Source organism: Meriones unguiculatus, chromosome 3, assembly GCF_030254825.1.
Source record: "Meriones unguiculatus strain TT.TT164.6M chromosome 3, Bangor_MerUng_6.1, whole genome shotgun sequence".
Classification (NCBI taxonomy): Eukaryota; Metazoa; Chordata; class Mammalia; order Rodentia; family Muridae; genus Meriones; species Meriones unguiculatus.
In genome coordinates this window covers 121451010-121460376 of record NC_083351.1, presented here as the reverse complement: position 1 = coordinate 121460376, position 9367 = coordinate 121451010, and the positions used below count along the sequence as shown (strand labels likewise).

At 45.3% G+C, this 9367-nt stretch overlaps 1 long non-coding RNA gene across 1 annotated transcript; it reads right to left on the bottom strand.

Moving 5' to 3' along the window:
* Positions 1 to 878: 878 nt before the first annotated feature.
* LOC132652788 (uncharacterized) lies at positions 879 to 7887 on the bottom strand. Its single transcript, XR_009590347.1, has 3 exons — positions 7373 to 7887; positions 5691 to 5805; positions 879 to 1558 (listed from the first exon to the last, which is right to left on the bottom strand). It is a non-coding gene; the product is annotated as an uncharacterized LOC132652788 (long non-coding RNA).
* Positions 7888 to 9367: the final 1480 nt, after the last annotated feature.

Genomic DNA, 9367 nt, shown 5'->3' with positions numbered 1-9367 from the left:
GATTTGGGGGTTGTTATTTTGTTATTTGGGGCAGGAGGCATGTCTCAAGCCTGTTCCAGTGCTGTATGGAGAGGTAAAGAGTCACACAGAACCTTTCCACCCCCTCAACTCCCTGGATCACTACAGGATATGGCAGGAGAGTAGAGACTGGAGGCCAAAGTTTCCCTTCTCAGAGTCATAACCTAACCCTATTGATTTGATATTTTCATACTCTTTTGAATGAACCCTTTCCAATTTACTTCCTCCGGTCTATTATTTCCCACTTGGATCTCAGCCACTAGACTAACAGGATAACAAGATGTGGGTGACAAGACTAAGAAGCTAAGAACGCATAGAACAACCTGGAAGTTAATTACAACCAAGAGCTTAAAACCTGTCTTACACTCTAGCCGTGCTGTAAAACTTCATCTAGTACAGTTAACCCAGGAACAGGGCTGTTTCTGGCCAAAACCAGGAAGATGGGCTCTGAAGCACTTTGAAAGAATGTCAGTCTTCTTGCATCTTCAGTGTCAGGAATCAGAGAGAGAGAAAAAAAATTAAATCCAAAGAAAAAAGAAGCAAGGAGAACAATAAAGTCAAGTTAGACATCTAGGACTATCCTAGCACTCAGGGAAGCAGAGGCAGGTGAATCTCTCTGAGTTCAAGCCCAGACTGGTCTACAAAGTGCATCCAGGACAGTCAAGGCTACACAGAGAAACCCTGTCTCAAAAAACAAAAAGAAAGAAAGAAAGCAAAACAAAGAAAGAAGAGAAAAGAAACCTAGGGCTAAGACTGAGGGAGCTTCTATTGCAAACACCCCAGAGCAGGGAGCCAGCCAGCATCAGAGAGCACTAGCTGTATGGTTGCATGACACATGCATAGAACGGCCTCACCCCTCGTTCATGCCTTGCTGTTGGTATCTTGAAAGTCTTGTTTCCACATAAGGCCCAGCCATCTTCATTTTGTGCTGAGCCACGTGAATTACATTGCTAGTCCTGGTAACGCACTACTGTGTAGAACTCAGAAAACACATACTTAGTTCAAGTTTCACTTTAAATTAACTCTTTTTTTTTAATTGTTTTTATTGTTATGGTATGAATATCGTGCTTGGATGTGTGGCTATGTTCCTAACTGTAGAGCCATCTCTCTAGCCTCTACCTTCTTTCTTACATGACTTTCCCCCACCTCCTCAAAGTAATCACAGTGAGGACAGGATTAGAGAGAAGCCAGATTGGACCTGAGTGCCTGACCCAGACCCACATGCCCTTGAAACTTTTTTATATTCTTCTTTCATATATTATATCCTAGCTACAGTTTCCACTCCCTCCTTTCCTCCCAGACCCTTCCCCCAACCTCTCTTCTCCCTGAGATCCACTCCTTCTCTATTTCCCTTCAAAATAGGGCAAGCCTCCAGGGATATCAACCAAACACAACATATCAAGTTGCAATAAGACTAGGCACTTACCTCATATCAAGAGTGTTGAGGCAACCCAGTAGAAGGAAAGGGGTCCCAAGAGCAGAAAAAAGAGTCAAAGACATTCTCAGCTCTCAATGTTAGGAATCCCATAAGAACACCAACCTACACAGCCATACATATAAGCAGAGGACCTAGGTCAGACACATGCAAGCTCCCTAATTGTCAGTCCAATCCCTGTGAGCCTCTATGAGCCCAAGCAGGTTGTTTCTGTGGGTTTTCTTGTGATGTCCCTGTCTCCTCTGGCTCCTACAATCCTTCATCACCGCTCTTCCAAGAGATCACCAAGCTCTACCTAATGTTTGGCTGTGGGTCTCTTCATCTGCTCCTATCAGTCACTGGATGAAGCCTCTATGATGACAATTATGCTAGCCTCTGGTCTACAAGTATAGAGAATATCATTAAAAATCATTTCATTGACTTTTTTTTTCTGGTCGTGTTTGGTTCTATCCTAAGTCTCTGGACTATCTGGCCTCTGGTTCCTGGCCCTCCAGGCAGTGTCAGGGGTGGGGTCCCTCTCGTGGCATGACCTAGTCATTGGTCACTCCCATAAGTGCTGTGCCACCTTTACCCAGCACATCTTACAGGCAGGAAAAATTGTGGGTCAAAGGTTTTGTGGCTATGTTGGTGTCCCAAGCTCTCCTTGATTCTTACCACAAACACTACAGCTCCCCTAGAAAGTGCTTTGTTGGCCTCTGCAGCCTCCTCTGTGGCCTGCAGATGGAGCAATCAGGGAGTTCTGGAGAGTGACAGCCTCCAGAAGACAATGTCAGCCAACAGGGAATAAATAAGTGGGCACAGTTCTCAGCTTCTTTAGCCAGAACACAGATCATCTAGATAATTCTGAAGCATGCTCTATTATTCTCATGACTTCTTCTAAGAGCTCTAGCTCACAGAAGAACCTTACTTCCTAACTCCTTTGCATCTTCATCTCAATTTCCAGTCTCCTGTTAGGATGGTTTTGACTCATGAATACACTACTTGCACTTGAATTCTCACTTGGGGTTGCTTCTTGGGGAACCTAAACTACAGCAAACCATATCATAAAGTTTAGGGCAGGCTCAAAGAGGCTTTTACTACAGTGTCCCAACTGAGAGTGTCTGAGGGTTGAAGAGAAATCATCTTTCCAACCCCATAGCTGGTATAGCATTCCAAGTTAGAATTGGTTCACAACTACATTCTTTCATCTGTACCAGGGAATGAAAAATGAAAGAAAGTGAGAGGACATCTGGACTCCTGTCTGAGGGGTCATAGGTCATGCAGCTCTGCAGCTACAGATTCTTTGTCTTCCGTGGCACCCAGTCCCTGGCGCTAGGGCATTCTGTGTGCCATTTGTTTGTGTTCCACAAGTGATAGACGCATCAGGAATGTGGTTTCAAAGAGTAGGGAGCTAAGTGTCCTTTACCTAGTGGATGACAGTCAAAGGGTATGAAAGTGAGAGTCCACCTCCCTCAAAATAAGGAAGACTGTGGAGTCAGAGACAAAAAGAATCAAGTGGGTGCAGAAAAGGTCTCTACTTGCCTGAAGCATGATGGACTCCTCTTCTTCCTCCTCCTCCTCTTTCTTTCCCTTCCTCTTTCCCTTCCTCTTTCTTTTAAGAAGCACTCTCACTATCACTTTACTGGCCTGGAACTTGCTTATGTAGACCAGGATGACCTTAAATTCATAACAATATCCCTGCCTCTGCCTTCAGAGTGCTGACATTAAAGGTGTGTGCCACCATGCCTAGCAGGATATACATTTTTAATGACTGTTGACCTCATCAGGTCAATGTGCAGGCATCATTGTAATATGAAAAATTAGAAGCCACTAGTTTTTCCTTTATATGAGTGTGTGTGTGTGTGTGTGTGTGTGTGTGTGTGTGTGTGTTGTTTTTCGAGACAGGGTTTCTCTGTGTAGCCTTCGTTGTTCTGGACTCACTTTGTAGACCAGGATGGCCCAAACTCACAGAGATCTACCTGCCTCTGCTTCCCCTAGTGCTGGGATTACAGGTTTGCACCACAGCACCCAGGTTTTCCTTCATATATTTATCTTCACAACTTTCCACCTTTACAAATCTAGAATTGCTTTTTGTCTTATCACTTCTCTAAAGGTTTCTTTTTTGTTGCTGAAGATACTAGATAAGCCAGAGTTTGAAGCCACTGCCTTTATTCCCCTTTCATTTAGGTTTCTCTGGTGTTGCAAAGACCTTACACATAAGCACACTAGCTTGTATTTCTCTTGTGTTCTGTTACAGGGCCCCATCAGTGAACTTGTAGTTGAGAATGCACTTGAGAATGTGGATGTGGCAGTCCAAATACTGCTCCCCTAGGCATGACCTCCATTCTTCAAGGTCTCCTCATCCTCCAAAGTCACTATTCATTCTCAGTTACCTCATTCACATCCCAGACAGCAGAGAAGTGAAAGAGAAAGGATGCCCTTCTACTTGTAAAACACCTTGATGGCTATTGTGTATATCTGTAAACAACAACCAGACTCTACCAAAGAGGGAAGAGAAGGAGGACAGGTGGAAGGAAGACAGACTTCTGAAGGGAAGTCTGGGAAATATAATGATTGGTCTGGACATGTATCCAGATTTTAAATGTGCATTCTAGTTCTATAGAAGAAGAGAATAGACACTGAAGAGCAACTAGTGGTCCTTCTCACCCTAACTTCCAGGAGTTTCCTGTGCTCTGCTATGACCCAGGAAGAGCAGATGATTCTTCTTGGGCCCCAGAGAGGTGCTGAATGGCTGTGAGAACAGGTGGTTCTCAGGAAGTACTGCCTCCTAGGATGCGGGAGGCAGGTTACTGAGGCTGCACGGATGTCTCTGCGAGCCTGAAGAGGTGGCAAGTGCGGTCCAGATGCTCTCCTATGAGCCTCCCAAAAAGAACCCAGGAAAGGGGGATTCTGAACTCACCCTAGTGAAATGAGGATGTGACAGCCATTTTAAGCCAAATACTCTACTGTTCTCCTTATAGAGAAGTGGCAAGCTTTGTATTTTTGTGTCCTTTAAAAAAAAAAAATTATTGGGAGGGTTTGGGAGGGGAAGAGGGAGGAAGCTGCAGGGGGGATACAAAGTGAATAAAGTGTAATTAATAAAAAATTTTAAAAATAAAAAAATTATTTTTTATTAATTGCAGTTTATTCACTTTGTATCCCAGTTGTAGTCCCCTCTCTTGTCCCCTCCCAATCCCATCCTTGCTCTCTCATCTCCTCCCATGCCCCTCTCCAAGTCCACTAATAGGGAAGGTCCTCTTCCCCTTCCCTCTGACCCTAGCCTATCAGGTCTCATCAGGAGTAGCTGCATTATCTTCCTCTGTGGGCTGGTAAGGCTGCTCCCCCAGGGGAAGGTGATCGAAGAGCCAGCCACTGAGTTCATGTCAGAGACAGTCCCCGTTCCCCTTACTAGGGAACCCACTTAGAGACTGAGCTGCCATGGGCTACATCTGTGCAGGGGTTCTAGGTTGTCTCTATGCATGGTCCTTGGTTGGAGAATCAGTCTCAGAAAAGACCCCTGTGCCCAGATAGTTTGGTTCTGTTGTTCTCCTTGGAGCTCCTGTCTCCTCCAGGTCTTTCTATCCCCGACTTCTTTCATAAGATTCTCCGTACTCCAAAGTTTGGCTATGAGTCTCAGCATCTGCTTTGATTTTGTGTCCTTTTGAAGTTACATGTGTCTATATGACATATTTTGGCCAATAACATTTATGCAAAAATGATATGTATCCTGTCTAGGCTAAATGTAAGAGCCTATAATGGTCAGTTTTATGTCTTATTTTGGCTAGGCTATAGTATCCAGTTTCTGATCAAACAACAATGTGGATGCTTCTGCAAATTCACTTTAGATGTGCATGATATTAGATCAGGAGATGCTGAATAAAACATTACCCTCTAAAATGTGGGTAGGCTTCATCTGCTCCATTGAAGATCATAAGGGATAAGTATTGTGATCCCCTAAGAAAGAAATGCTGCCTCGGGCTGCCTCCAGACTCGAGCTGTACTGTCAGTTCTTCTCTGGTCTCCAGCCTCCTGCCTGCCTACGCAGTAGATTTCATATCTGTCAACCCCCACGAGTGCGTGGGCCAAAGAAATTTTTGGTTCTGACTTTCTCTGTATTTCTCTTTTTCCAAACACACACACACACACACACACACACACACACACACACACACATACACACACACCTACTGCCTCTGGAGAACCCTAAAACAGGGCCTACATGCAACTGTTCACATTTTCGTTTCCCTGCCACACTAACCTAAGCAAGTGTGGAGATGAATCTCTTCAAGCTGGATCCCTGAGAGACCATGACAAGTAGAATCCAAGCAGGAGAGTGGAGTGGAGGGTGGGGTGCGTAGGTTGTGCAGTAGCACCTGAAAGAAACCAGAGAGGAGGACTGGAAGGCTGCTACCCTGCCTGGTGTCGTGTCCATAGGTAACAGCTGTACAGAGCATGATGGGCAACGTAAACCCCTAAAGAGGTCCCAGGCCTTCGCCTGACAGTTGCCTACATGCTGCTAACTTTTCCTCCAAGCTCTCTCACCTGCTTCTCTTGGAGCACGCCCTCTTCCTCGCTTTGTTTGTTTTATTTCGTTCATGAGACAGGGTCTCACTATAAAGCCCCAATGGCCTGGAACTTGCTATATAGACCGGGCTGGCCTCAAACTGACAGAAATCTGTGTACCTCTCCCTCAAGGAGAGGATATCCCTTCAGTTAACCTCACATCCAGTGAGAACACAGCCCCTTTGCTGCTAAGCCACTGAGTTGGAGGAAGGCTGTTATTCTTGCCCCACACCTGATCTAGCTGGGCCCGGAGACACAAATGAGAAACCAAGATCCATTCAGAAACGACGTTCCCTATCTTCTGTTCTGGAGTTTGCAAGCTGAGAGTCATTCCTTTTATGGTGCTCACTCTTCCTTATTTCTGCAGGCTGGTGTTATGCCAGGGTTTAAAGTCTTCTGAGACCTGAGAAGGAGCTCTCCAACACTGCTCTCTTTCAACAATCCCTGGAATCAATACCCTAGTCCCGTTCTCTTACCTGCTCCAGTTGTCCAAGCTCTAAAATTACCTCTTCCTGGCAGATATGCTGGTGCCCACCTGGAATCCTAGCCCTGACCAGGTGTGCCAGTCCTCACTTGGAATCCCAGCCCTGACAGGGGTGCTGGTGCCCATCCTTGAATCCCAGCCTTGCCAGGTGTGCCAGTGTTCGCCTGGAATCCCAGCCCTACCACACCTGGTACACCTGCACTTGGGAATAAGAAGCAGACATGTTCAAAGCTAACCAGCCCTCCATAACAGGTTTAGGCCAGCCAGAGCTATACAGTGAGGCCCTGTTTCAAAAAGTCGATAAATAAACTAAAATTATCTCTTCCTCTCAACTTATGAAAATATTTCTCAGAGTGAGAAATCACAACTTTGTAATAAGAAATAATAAGCAAATTCTCTTAACTCTCAATGCAAGTTTCATTTCCCGCCCCCCCCCCAAGGGATTTGCATTTGAAAAAGAAGAATAAAAAAAAAAACTGATCCAAGTGAAAGAGCAGGTGGGGAAGGAAGATCGAGGAGGGAAAATTAAGGAAAGCGCTTGCCCACAGTGTGAACACTCTGAAGCAAGGGCATTTCCACAGGTGCTCGCAGCTACAACCACCTGCTCAAGATGACACTGGGGTTGTGGGAGCTTCTCAGAGGGAAGGCTCAGGTTCCCTCCCAGGGGCTCCACTTACTCCTCTGGCTCCTCGTGTTGCTCAGACTCTAGCTTCCAACACTAACAAGATTTCCTTCCTTTCCCTTGGGTCTGGATTCTGGTCACTTTGCTTTGCACAGGGCAGCTTCCCTGGGGTATGTGAACTTTGTATCAGAGAGAAGGTGCTTGAAGCCGAACCTCAAAATATCACCTCTTGGTATCACATCTTCCCTTCCACTCTCCCCAGGAAGCTTACCTCTCATTTCGCAGGTCATGTTTATCCATAAGAAATCATTTGAGGAACTTGGTTCAAAGCACAAGTGGAACAAGATTCGTGGTCCAGATGTTCTCTCTGGGATGCGGTCCAGAAAGCTCTCTGTTTACAGCCTCTTCTCCAGGTGGCTCAGCGCGGGTGGGAGAGAGACTATATTTGCAGAAATAGTGCCCTAGAGAGATGTGGCGTGGGGGCTGTTAGCTCAGCCTCCCTCCCCTCTTGCCTCCCCAGCTCTTTTTCCTAGTCAGCTCTGATGTCTTTTGTTACTGATGTAGCCAAGCCATCTGCTCACAACCTTAAAACAAAGCAAACAACAGCAACAAATACAAGAGGGAACCTTGTTTCTAGGAATTTCAGTGCTATTTGTGCTTTTCTTTTTGTGTGCAAAGGGATCTGCCCTTCTTCGTGAGGTCGAAGACTTTGGATGGCAACGTTGAGAATGAGTTGTGAATCTTTCTCATGTTCAGTTTTTGCAGGCTTTGCACTGGACGGGTGGTGGGGCCTGAAAGGAAACACAGAAGAGAGCATCAGGAACCTGCTCAAAGAGGCAAGCTTAAGCTCCAATAACAAAGAATAAGCACGTTTGCTTATGACCTGCCTTTAGAAATCCAGTTCAGAACAATGGCCGCGGGCAGCAGCCCAAATCAAACAAGACACATTCCTCTCTGCCAAAGGAAGGGTTAATTCCTATGGCCTGCAAAAGAGGCTACACAACCGCGGCTCCCTCTCTACACACACCTGGAAGAAATTACCTCAACCTGGCTCCTGCACAGCCCAAGTCTTTGGCCAAAACCCATGCACCCCCTGGTGGTCTGGAGGTAAACTACAATTTACAACAGTTGAACCTGCAAGCTTTTTTGTTTTTGTTTTTCATGCCTTTTCTATTCGCCAGTCACAGAACTTTTCTCTGGGATAGCTTTGCAGGCACCGCCTCCTCAGACTGTACTGAGAAAATTTGGGAGGTAAAGTGCCATAGCTCTTGTAGGCAATTGATTGGTCACCTTCTCTGGAGACAAGCCTCCTGACAGGTTATCCAATCTCGAGTGGTCAGCCCTAAATACTTACACATACATAAACGGACCCAGGAGGTTGCAGTTACACGAGCTAGTGTGTGTGTGTGTGTGTGTGTGTGTGTGTGTGTGTGTGTGTGTGTGTGTGTGTGTGTGTGTGTGTGTGTGTGTGTGTGTGTGTGTGTGTGTGTCAATAATAAAGAAGAAGATGTCGTGGATTTGCGAGGAAGTGGGATGGAGCACAGGAGAAGTTAGTTGGGTAGAAATGGTGTTAATATAAAAATATCAACATATCTGCTTCCTTTGAGACAAATGGCCTGCTCTGTGTTTACTAATACCCTGGTAGTTAGGAAGATTTTTAAAAATATAAAGGGAGACAGTTTTCAAGTGCTATGAGAAAAAAACAAAAAAACAAAAAACTCCAAGCTACTCATAATTGACTCAAAATGTTTACTATACTCTTCGGATTTGTATTTGTTAATTTATGTGTATGTACATGCACACACATGCTCCAGCGCTGGGGGAGTGGCCAGAGGAAAAGCAATTAGGTTTGGTTCTCTCCTTCCACTGAGAAAGCTGTGGAGACTCATGCCACCAGGCTTGGTGGCAGGTGTGTTTACCCAGCTGCCCCCTGCATTTCTGTGATATTTCCTTAGAGACTGTGAGGGCTCTCTCCATTCTGTTGTCATCTCCTTTCCTCTAAAGCCTATCTTTTTGTTTGTAGTCTCTTAAACCAGTGGTTCTCAACTTGTGGGTTTCGACCCTTTTGGGCATTGAGTGACCCTTTCACAGGGCTAATCTAAAACCATTGAAAAACATAGATATTTACATTACGATTTGTAATAGTAGCAGTTATGAAGTAGCAACGAAAGTAATTTTATGGCTGGGGGTCACCATAACATGAGGAACTATATTAAAGTGTCATAGCATTAGTAAGGTTGAGAACCTGAAGATTAATTAAACATTT